The 11328-nt window shown below is 43.3% G+C and overlaps 1 pseudogene; it reads right to left on the bottom strand.

Moving 5' to 3' along the window:
- Window positions 1–2890: 2890 nt before the first annotated feature.
- Window positions 2891–11328, bottom strand: part of LOC141157736 (meiotic recombination protein DMC1/LIM15 homolog) — a 214665-nt pseudogene continuing 206227 nt past the window's right edge.

Here is an 11328-nt window from a genome sequence, read left to right as displayed (position 1 = left end):
TTTCTGTACTTCTATTTAGCAGAGAATAAATAAAAGAAAAAAAATGTGGGGTTCCCCCTATTTTTAATAACCAGCAAAGGCTAAGCAGACAGCTGCGGGCTGATATTAATAGGCTGGGAAGAGCCCATGGATATTGGCCCTTTCCCAGACTCATAGCACCAGCCCTCAGCCACCCCAGAAATGGCGCATCCATTAGACGCACCAATTCTGGCGCTTAGCCTCGGCTTTTCCCAATTGCCCTGGTGCGTGGGCAATCAGGGTAATGGTTTTGGGGTTGATTTCAGCTGTGTAATGTCAGCTGACCTCAAGTCCGCGGGCTAATAATTGAGAGGTATCAGTCAGAAAAAGAAATAAACACGAACACAGAGAACAGTCCTTTAATTGTAAAAAGCACAATTACCCTCCTTTACCCATTTATTAGCAAAAATAAAAGTAATCTACAAGGGTCCACCGTAAATCCATAATAAGGAGGTTCCACAACTATCCCCGACTCTGCTACATCCAGAGCAGTGGTGAGAGGTGGCAACCGCTCTTTCTGATATCCACACATCCATTATCTTTTGGTCCTCCTGATAAGCCAGTGTTTGGCGAAACGCGTCGAGGCAATGAGGTGATAGGGGAATATCTATGACCAGGGACACAATCTCTTTGGATAAGTACAATTCCTTTTATTTATCAAGAATACTATCATGTGTTGCATATTAAATCTCAGCACCTAAATCATATGGGTGTAGGTCCTATGTGCGCTAATTTGTACTAACAGATGTCTATATAAACACACTGCACTTTACTAAGATTTGGCCTATTTTGTATTTTTTATTGGGCTAAGAGTTTTTTTTCAAAAAATAAACCTTGTCCAGAGACATGTGATCTTTGTTGGAGTTACCCATACATCTTTATATATCCTTGTTTATATTTTGTGATCTAACCTTATCGTACCTGCACTTTCCCTTAGTATTTGAGATTGGACTCTGTATAGTGCTAGGTTTCCTCACGGTATATATAGATAGGGACTTGGTGAGGGACCACAGGGTGAACCGCCGAGGAGCAGGGGCGCCACAACGTTCCCCCCTTAGGGTGCCAACCTCCGCTGGTACGCAGGGAGAGTCCAGGGGAAGTGTAGGACATCAGTAAGAATTAGGTTTTGTCATCACAAATTATTGTGGTTTTGTGTATACTGTTTTGTGTGTCTTTTTATGGTCTTGAGACCTTTTTTTAACATGATCAATAAAAGTTATATCTTAAAATTGGGGTTTCGATATGATCATGGCAACCGCTCTCTCTCTCTCATAGTGTTTGAACATTGAAATCAGAATTTATTACACTGCAATCGACTGCCTGAAAAACATGTCACAAAATACTCAAAACAATGAACATATGTGTTTGAAAAGAACTTGCTGTGCATGACGCGCTCCTGGGCCTGCTGTGTCGCGCAGCGTCTCGCGCACGGGGGCTTACCCGGAACCGGATCAGATGAGGGTTGTAGTCTCCGAGTGGCGGGGACCCGGTCCGTGCCCAGGGAGTCAACTCAGTGTGTGGCAGTCTTGATAGATGTTATTTGAGTGTCGACTACGCCACCCGTTGATTTGCAGCTATGGAGCTGCCGCTGCAGGGCAGACCGCTGAGGCCGGTGTAGAATTGTGCAGCGTGATAGTATAACCCCCAACGGGAGGGGTATGGCCTCAGGGCAGCCGACGTGGAAGATGAGGGTAGCAGGAACCACTCAGACGGTGCGGTGTAATTCAGGGTCTTTACTGGTAACAACGATAGACCCTCCCGGAGTACTTGCTAGCGAACGGGGCCTGGTCAGTCCTTGAGCAGATGGGATCTCCCCTGGCCAGGCGGAGTTGTAGGCCTCCCAAACTGACTGTACTCTTCTGGCTACCTTGCTAGAAGCGGATATAAGTAGCCCACGTCCCTGAGTGTACCGTGTGGTGCTCACCCGTATGGCCGGTGACTCGGGGCCTTCTAATGGCTTCCGCTTCACGATGGCGGCGCTGGTCCCACGCGTGTGACCGTGCCTTCGGGTTTCTGGGCCTGAGGACCTGAAATCCCCTGCCGGTCGGCTTCTGCTGCTGGGTAAGAGTTAGTCCCCACAGCCTCGGACGCCGGGTCCGGTAAGAAAGCTTCTCAGTCAGGGCGAGCTCTGCAGCTGCCAGCCCCTGACTTGTAGTAGTATTGCTCCCACTGAGCTTCTGCTGTTTCTTCCTGTGACTGTTTCTTGTCTCTACTCTCCTTGACTGACTAACCCTGCTTCAGCCCCGGGTTTATATAGGGGAAGGTCTTCCCCTCCCAAGACTGGGCAGGAGGTGTGGCATGCACAGGATCCCTGACCAAAGGACCTCCCACCTGCTCTCAGACATAACATTACATTACTGTGGGAAACCAGACCCCTGGGGTGCCACATGCATATGTTCATGTTTTAACCGTTTCAGGTTTCTAAAACTGCCAAGCAATTAAGTGACATGTCCATTCTTCTGCCTTTTTCTGTTCGGAAGCCACACTGTACTATACAACACAAATCAATGTAAAAAGTAAAGCGATGCCCGGACATTTTTTGAAGCATTTTGACATTGTTTTTGCTTTAAAAAAACACTAGCGGTTTCTTCATTATTCAATGGAGTGAAAAAAACAACCGGAAAACGACAGTACAAAAGATGTCACAAAAACCATGGGAAAACATGTCAGTGGCCAGAACCATCAGAAAAAAACGCACAGGAAATGACTGAAAAAACTACACGCAAGACGCTTGGTGAAAAAAGAAACCAGAATTCCCTGAAGCATCTTCTGCCTGTAAAACTTGGCTTATTTATTTCTTTGAAGATGAACAGCAATCAAGCATGAAAATAACATTTTTTCAATTGTTTAATTCTTGAATATTATCACTGTTTTGAGTCTATAGAAGTCATCTATACAGGCAAACCTACACATTAATAATCCAACAAGAGATAACAAAAGATGTGTCACTTGTCAAAAATAAAATATTTTCTTATTTATTAATCCACAATGCTTACAAATCTCTAAACAGCAAGTACTGCTATTTTAAGCCTTTTGTATTAAGAAAGAGATTTTACTTTTGCCAAGAGCCATCTTGGTTTTTATCTTTTCTTGAAACAGCAATTTGATGCAGAGCACCACCATATCTTCTGCATATATAAGAAACCTGTGTTATCCTACAGAGATTGTTTAACTATAAGGTACAATACTTCTATGGTCAGCATATAAATAAATATGCATAAATACACACATAAAACAATTACTTTAAACGACCAACCTTTTTTGTAAATTAAACCATTGAACCAATTAATAAAAATATGTTAAAACATTTCTGCAGTAGTTATATAATCAAATTACTAGAAAACTGCAAGTAGATATTAAACCTTTTTAAATAGTTTGTATAAATCAGGTATCACTCCTTTGCATCGTTAATACCACCAGCAGTGATTGCAAATGTGGCTTCATTTTCTGGCATTTCAGGGCTATCAACAAAAAAAAGGAAATATTTTTTACTGATATCTTCTAATTTTTCATTTTAGGATTTAACATACTTGTCAAAGTAAAATGGGTTTTCTGTTAATATTTTTTATCCATTAGGCTTCAATGAGGTCCACTTACTGGCCCCTGCTCTAGTGATGGCTCTCAGACGCTGCTCCCAGTGATTGTTTACAGACTGTAGCGGTGGCGTGAGTACAAGCGCATGTAGCTGCTATAGCCATTCACTGGGCTCAGCGGCTTATGCCGGCTATACAAGTTAAACATTATTTTTAATTAAGAAGGTGATCAATTTGTTTGGTAGATCGTATACTTCCTCCTTTCAATATTGGGGAATGTCTCTTTAAATTTTTGGGATGACTGTTGTGCACACTTTCTTAAAAGGGTTGTCCACTACTGGACAACGCATTCTTAAAGAGGTTGTCTCACGTTTTTACTGTATGTGGCTACAATTGCAATGTGGTAGTAAAAACAAGCAATATTGCTATTTACTTTTTATTACAATTATTTTCTGTTCTCAAGAACGCAGAGATTTTTTTTCTATCGTGTACAGCTCATTGCCTAGGTTCCCGACTACCCTGCAGTCTTGGTGTGGCCTGTTACCTAGGTAAGAAGCACACATATATGTATGCTTTATAGCCTCCTCGTGCAGCTATGAAAATGACCGTTTCGCTGGATCCAACCAGGCTCAGTGAACTTGCTCTTTTCCCATGTTGCAAAGACAAAACTGCTTGTGATAGCTGCATGAGAGGATGCTCAATTCAGACCAGAGGCAACAGATAGACAATCTGTCAATCTACAGCAGCGAACTGCCTCCTGCAACTAAGCACAGAGATAATCCCTTTATAATAGCTGCACAGCCGATCATAAAATGAAAATATTACTTATCTCCTGCAACTGCTCAGTTCCTGGGATAGCTGCAATCGCTGCATTTGCTGACTGTACCATGACAGTTATTTCACGTGACCAATCAGTGACCATTGATCGACCTCAGCTTTCAGGATTCCGTTAGACTGGCAGAATCAGTAATGTCATCTATGTAGTGTATTAACTGTAGATATGGTAATCACTTCTAAAATATGGTTATATTGTGTAATAAAATTAATGGGCATATTCCTAAATATACAGTATTCCCTTAAGAGTCATGCTACTAATTAAGTACACAACTAATTAAGTACACAAATCAAGACATCCGGAGGAAGTGAGAGACCAGTCGCAGCTCTCACTTCCTCAGGATGTCAATTACGTCCGTAGGAGAAGGAGAGTGAAGCCAGCGCTGAATGGCCACAAGGATTGCGTGACAGCAATGTCACATGAGCCCCTTGGAGAGCCAGTGCCAAAACTGCTGAAACGGTGCCGTCACTAGTAGTGGACAACCACTTTAATATTAGTTACAGGCTTATCAGACACTGAGATCTATATTGGTTAAGACAGTATGCTCAATAGATATCTCAAAAATGTAAAGAAACATTCTCCATCAAGCCAATTTATCACCTTTCCAATGAGAGATGATACAGTGTGTGGTTGACATATTAAAAGAGGGTTACCAAATATTGAATATGCATTTGTATATATCACTGAAAGGAGAATGCACACTTTTAATGTTTTAAATTGACAAAAGTTAGGTTTTAGAGCAGCATTATGCTAATTTATCGAAGCTGGATCTAAAATATAGAAACTCATATGAACAATATGAGACTGATTTCCAGTGGTAATAGATTATGTTATTGGACCTTACTTTTAGGTGTTATTTAGGTGTTACAAAGTGAAGGTGTAGCACCCCGAGGACTCGGCTGCTACAGGGGTATTGCACCTCAGACCAGAGGTGTGGTATTCCACTCCCGGGTAAGGATGGAGTGTGGAACTGGGCTCAGTTAGCTGCATGCACCACACTCACCCCATTTCCGGGGGACAGATCAACGGTACTCCCACCAGATAGATGTGCAGGTACGACAGCTTCTGTCCCTGGCTGGAGTGGGGAGGGGGGAGGAACATCCTAGTGGTGTAGGAGCAGAGAGGGGAGGGACTCTGGGCAGAGGTAGGAGCCCATTGGTTGCTCGTCACCTGGGCTCGGGTGTCAGAGGGAGTATATAAGGTGGGCACCATCTTAGGACAGGGTCTGTTCTGTGCAGAGAGGAGCTCAGCCAGAGAGGGCTGATAGGGAGCTGTGGCTCAGTCTGGGCCCAGCTCCAGAGTCAGGCCTGGAGTGGAGGCCTGAAGCTGAGAGAGGGAGAGAGAGAGAAGTCAGAGGAAGAAGGAACAGAAACACCAGGAAAGGCCCAGAGACGCAAGAGAGAGGGAACCCTGAGATCCCACGAAATAACGGGTGAAGGGTTGGCAGAACAGGGTGCCGGATCCCAAACTGGTGGAGGCCAATTATCCTTAGCCAGGAACCGGAGGTCGTGGACAAGTTTTGGCGCGACCCCTCGCCATATCTACCAGGAAGGCATACCATATAGGGTCAGGGAAACCGGGAAAGGTTTCACCACCAGAAGGCCCGAGGGAGCTGGACAAAGGTGGATCCCTGGTGGGGACGGCCAGTAGAAAGGAAGAGAGGGGAGCTCAGGACCACGCTCTGGAACTGCCTGGTAGTTGGCCGAGTCCCGGACCTGGTGGACGCAGCACGGCTCGGGTGGTCCTAGCTGTACACAAGGGACCTGATAAAGAACTGTGAGTAAAGCTGTGAAAACTGCAATTGCACGTCTCTAAGCTTCCTTGTCACACCACCACTACTACTACCATCTTTTCCTGCTTCATCAGCTGCCCTGAGGCTATACCCCTCCCGTTGGGGGTTATACCATCCACGCTGCACATCCGTACCACCGGCCTCAGCGGACTGCCCTGCAGCGGCGGCTTCATAGCCGCATTCAACGGGTGGCGTAGTCGGACACTAATACCATCATACCAATAACTGCCACTTAGTTTGACCACCCTGGGCACGGACCGGGTCACCGCCACACGAAGACTACTACCCCCATCGGATCCGGCTCCGGGTATTCCCCGCACGCACGCGCGCCGCACTACAGCACTGGCCCAGGGGGCGCGTCAAAGGCATATCAAAGCAATAAGCTATCACTTTTGTTATATTGGAAACAACCTTTATGGGCTATGCCTCGGGCATACAGCGAGTCCAATGTGCAATAACATATGTGCTCTATATGGTGAAAGATATTCTCATCTTGAGGGGGATGAAACATGCCATTTTTTCCTGACCGGGGTGTACAGAATCTCATAGAATCTGCCAAATGTTACTAATTTCAGATTAGTTTAAATAGACTGTCTGCTTAAGACATTATTGTTTAAAAGGTTGCCACGCACCAGTGGTATCCAATTGTACAAAGGATCTGACAAAGAATATGGTTCCCATATGTAATCAGATGTGAGTGGATGCTTAGGCTAAGTTTCCCACAGTGAGAATTTGTTGCGCTATTTTCACACACAAAAATGCAGCACATTACAGAAACAGCAAAGTGGATGTGTTTTATGCAAATCTCATGCCCGCTGTGCTGATATTTAACACTGTAGAAATGAACCTGTGGTGTGTTTTTGAATTCCGTAGCATGTTCATTTCAATTGCGGTAAATATATGTTTTAACTGCTGTTTTAACCCGTAAAGTTGAATGAGATGCAGAAAATCCACAGATAAAAATTGCATATTTGCTTTTAGTGCATTTCTGCAGTAGAAACGCAGTAAAAACACATTTAATCCGCACATGAAAAATATAGCACTCGTATGAGAAAACGTGACATCTAAATGAGCCCTTGGACAACCCCTATTCATATGCTCCATTAGAGCACATAGATGGAAAAAAAGCAATGTGGACATCTTTGTCATCACCTGTCATAAATTTTACCAATACGCAGCTCGCCTCTTCCTTTTCTTAAGCTGATTCTTGTTGTTGAAGCATGTGCAAGTATATGGCCTCCAATGGGCTTATTGGGATCTGCTTGAAAGCTAGAGAAAAAGAGGTTTTTGAAAACTAAATATAAACAATCATCTTATATATTAAACCATTATTATGTATATTACCATTTCAAACCGTGATCATGGTCTTTATAGTGTTTGTGATGGTGTGATATGGTGTGTGGGGTATCATTCTGTCTATGTTAATATTTTTATTGAATTTCGGAGTGTTGTCTTGTTGCTCTGTATCATTCTGTGTATTCCCTCTAAGGTGACTACACAGCATTTAATCTTAATTATCCAGACGTCTAAAGACTGTTGTCTTATGAGTTTTAAAAGTTTACTCTTGATACTTTTGAATGGCTGCTGTTTGCATCTTATATCAGCTCCTACAGGGTATTGTCTGCTATCTTTGCAAAACAGGGACGTAGGATCATTGAACAATCGATGTTTGATATGTTGATTGACCATTGTATGGGACCCTGTGGCTTGTTGACCTGCAGAGCAGAGGAGGACAAACTATGCAGGTTGATTAAATATTCAAACAATGAGAGGTGAGCTCCTGCCATCTCCCCCCCTGACCTGTGGATGATGACTTGAAACACAAATGTGGGCATGAAGAGGAATTTTCTATCCTTCTGGGGAGAGAAACCAGCAAGATAGGTCCTTTGTGGGACGCTGATGTGAAGGCCAGCACTCCGGAGAGACTTGGAGAAACCCGGATTGCCCTGGAAATACTGCTGGAGGAGTCTATATGGAAACGTATCTAGACTATTTCATCCTCCGTCTGGTGGATTGCTTGACTCTTATCCCCCGGGGCATTTATCCCATTACTGGACTGTATCCATGTTCCTGGAGTATTTTACCCTCTGTGTGGTGGATTGTTCATGGCCCTTTCGGTTTGCATGTAATAAAGGTTCTTGCCACTGTTCACTCATCTCTGGCTCTGCTGATTGTGTGATACCGGATAGGACCCAGTGACAACTTGTATAATATTTCATAGGATATCATGCACATATTGTACATAGCATGGGGGTGACAACGGATTAGACGCAGAAGATTCCAAAAGATCTAAGAGGAATAAAGAACCAAAACTAAAAATCTAGTGACATCTTTTCCAAAGAAATCATTGGACCATGTATCAAGCATGTATCCAGTGTCGTAGCTATAGTCTGATGGGCCCCGGTGCAAAATTTGGACCGGCCCCCTGCCCCCATCCTGGTATAGATGTCTCTTATCCTTGGCACCATCATGATATACTGTATATCCCCCATCCTGGTACATATGTTCCCCGTTCTGCCGCTGTTCTTTAATGTAGAGAAGAAAATAAACCATTATACTGTACTCACCAGGGGCGTACATAGAAGTCATGTGGCTCCATAGAAGAAGTATAAACGCAGTCTCCATAGTTCTCTATATAATATACTGCACAGGTCATAGTCCTCCATAAAGTATAATGCACAGCTCATAGTCATCCATAAAGTATAATGCACCCCCATAGTCAACAATAGTAGTATAATGCACCCCCATAGACATCAGCAGTAGTATAATGCACCCCCATAGACATCCATAGTAGTATAATGCACCCCATAGACATATCCATGGTAGTATAATGCACCCCATAGACACATCCATAGTAGTATAATGCACCCCACAGACATCCATAGTAGTATAATGCACCACATAGACATGCATAGTAGTATAACACACCCCCAGAGACATCCATAGTAGTATAATGCACCCCATAGACATCTTTAGCAGTATAATGCACCCCCATATAGATCCATAGTAGTCTAATGCACCCCATAGACATCCATAGTAGTATAATGCATCCCATAGGCATCGACTGTAGTATAATGCACCCCATAGACATCTATAGCAGCATAATGCACCCCCATAGACATCCATAGTAGTCTAATGCACTCCACAGACATCTATAGTAGTATAATGCATCCCATAGGCATCAACTGTAGTATAATGCACCCCCATAGACATCAATATTAGTATAATGTAGCCCATAAACATCTATAGTTTTATAATGCAATCCCATAGACATCCATAGTAGTATAATGCACCCCCACAGACATCCATAGTAGTATAATGCACCCACATAGACATCCATAGTAGTATAATGCACCCTATACACATCCATAGTAGTATAATGCACCCCATAGACATCCATAGTAGTATAATGCACCCCATAGACATCTATAGTAGTATAATGCACCCCCATATACATACATAGTAGTATAATGCACCCCATAGACATTCATAGTAGTATAATGCACCCCCACAGACATTCATAGTAGTATAATGCACCCACATAGACATCCATAGTAGTATAATGCACCCTATACACATCCATAGTAGTATAATGCACCCCATAGACATCCATAGTAGTATAATGCACCCCATAGACATCTATAGTAGTATAATGCACCCCCATATACATACATAGTAGTATAATGCACCCCATAGACATTCATAGTAGTATAATGCACCCCCACAGACATCCATAGTAGTATAATGCACCCACATAGACATCCATAGTAGTATAGGACGCACATCCAGCTGGAGCTTTTGCTGGCGTTTGCGGGCCTTGGCCCTCACCTGCCAGGCCCGGTCGCAGCGGCGACCGCAGTCATTACGCCCCTCCATGTATCTCATTATTATTCCTGGAACAGCCACTTTATCTTTTACACATACAACTGATGGACAATCAGAGAATTTGTTCATTGCATTTGATGTAATGGGCACAGCCCATAATGTAATGTATGCATCTCATACATTTGCAAATAGTTATGAGTATCTGGAGGAATATATACAATGTGGAAAATTTATGAAGCGTTTTACACCAAATTTTTGCACAAAAAAATTGCAACTTTATCTCATTTTACAATGCTCCCACCACTATTCAAAGTGAGTGTGGTTATTTAAGTATATGGACATGCTGCCCACTTTTCCCCTTGAAGTTTCAATGTTGTGAAATGTCTTATATGGTGTAATGTGAGATGTCATGTAAAATGTAATAAGTATTAATGATAAGTAATGTGAATTATGATGTGTGTTAGATATTTGTAGTTTGACAATCGGAACAGTTAGAGTTAATGTTTGTGACTAACCCAGAATGGGAGGGACTATCTGGGAAGACAGTGGAGAACTTCCTAACAGAGAGTTAGATAGGGCCTGGAGTGAACAGAGCCGCATTCAGGGGTGACCCTAAATGAGAGGAGACTGAAGAGAAGGGATAGCGAGATCCGAATGACAAGAGACTAAGAGACAGAGTAGCCTTCCAGAGACGATTCCTAGGAGAGGAAGCCTAGCCACGAGACCCCGAGCTTATAATGCTGGAAGGTAACGGGCCTAAGCAGGACTTAGTATGTGGGACTAGTGAAGGGTTCCCAGCAGGAGTTTCAGGGCACCAGTAGTGGAAAGAGGATGCGGAACCGCAGAACAAGTAGATGACACTTGTTGATCAGGACTGTAGTGTCGAAGCTGAGTTGTGAAGTAGGGAAAAACAGTCGACATAGAGATACTGAGGAAGTAAACTGTGGAAAATGCTTCAAGTTGCAAAGGAAACGTTCATAAGGCTTTGTACCTGCTGTCCCTTGTATATAATCATCATCAAGTTGTTGCTCAGTAAACAGTTTATTTTTTAATGGTGGTCTCCCTCACTGAATTGTGAAACATCTTGTACTGGTAAACCAGCAACATAGGTCACATGCGGCCTGAACGGAAGTAATGTCCACACAGCACAAGTCCACACACCCCACCAGGACCTCCACTTTCATGTAATGTGCCAGGGTGCCACAGACAAGTGCTCTGCCCACAGCTGCCGCCCTTCAGCACGTTAAAAATATCTATGCAAATGAGAGCTTAGCCAAATGTATGAATTGTGATTTTCTAAAAATTTTAAAAGAAAAGTGTCAAAC

This window comes from Phyllobates terribilis, unplaced genomic scaffold (genome assembly GCF_046119375.1).
Source record: "Phyllobates terribilis strain yellow unplaced genomic scaffold, ASM4611937v1 Scaffold_8__6_contigs__length_399053987, whole genome shotgun sequence".
Lineage (NCBI taxonomy): Eukaryota > Metazoa > Chordata > Amphibia > Anura > Dendrobatidae > Phyllobates > Phyllobates terribilis.
This window is presented reverse-complemented; position numbering and strand designations above follow the sequence as displayed.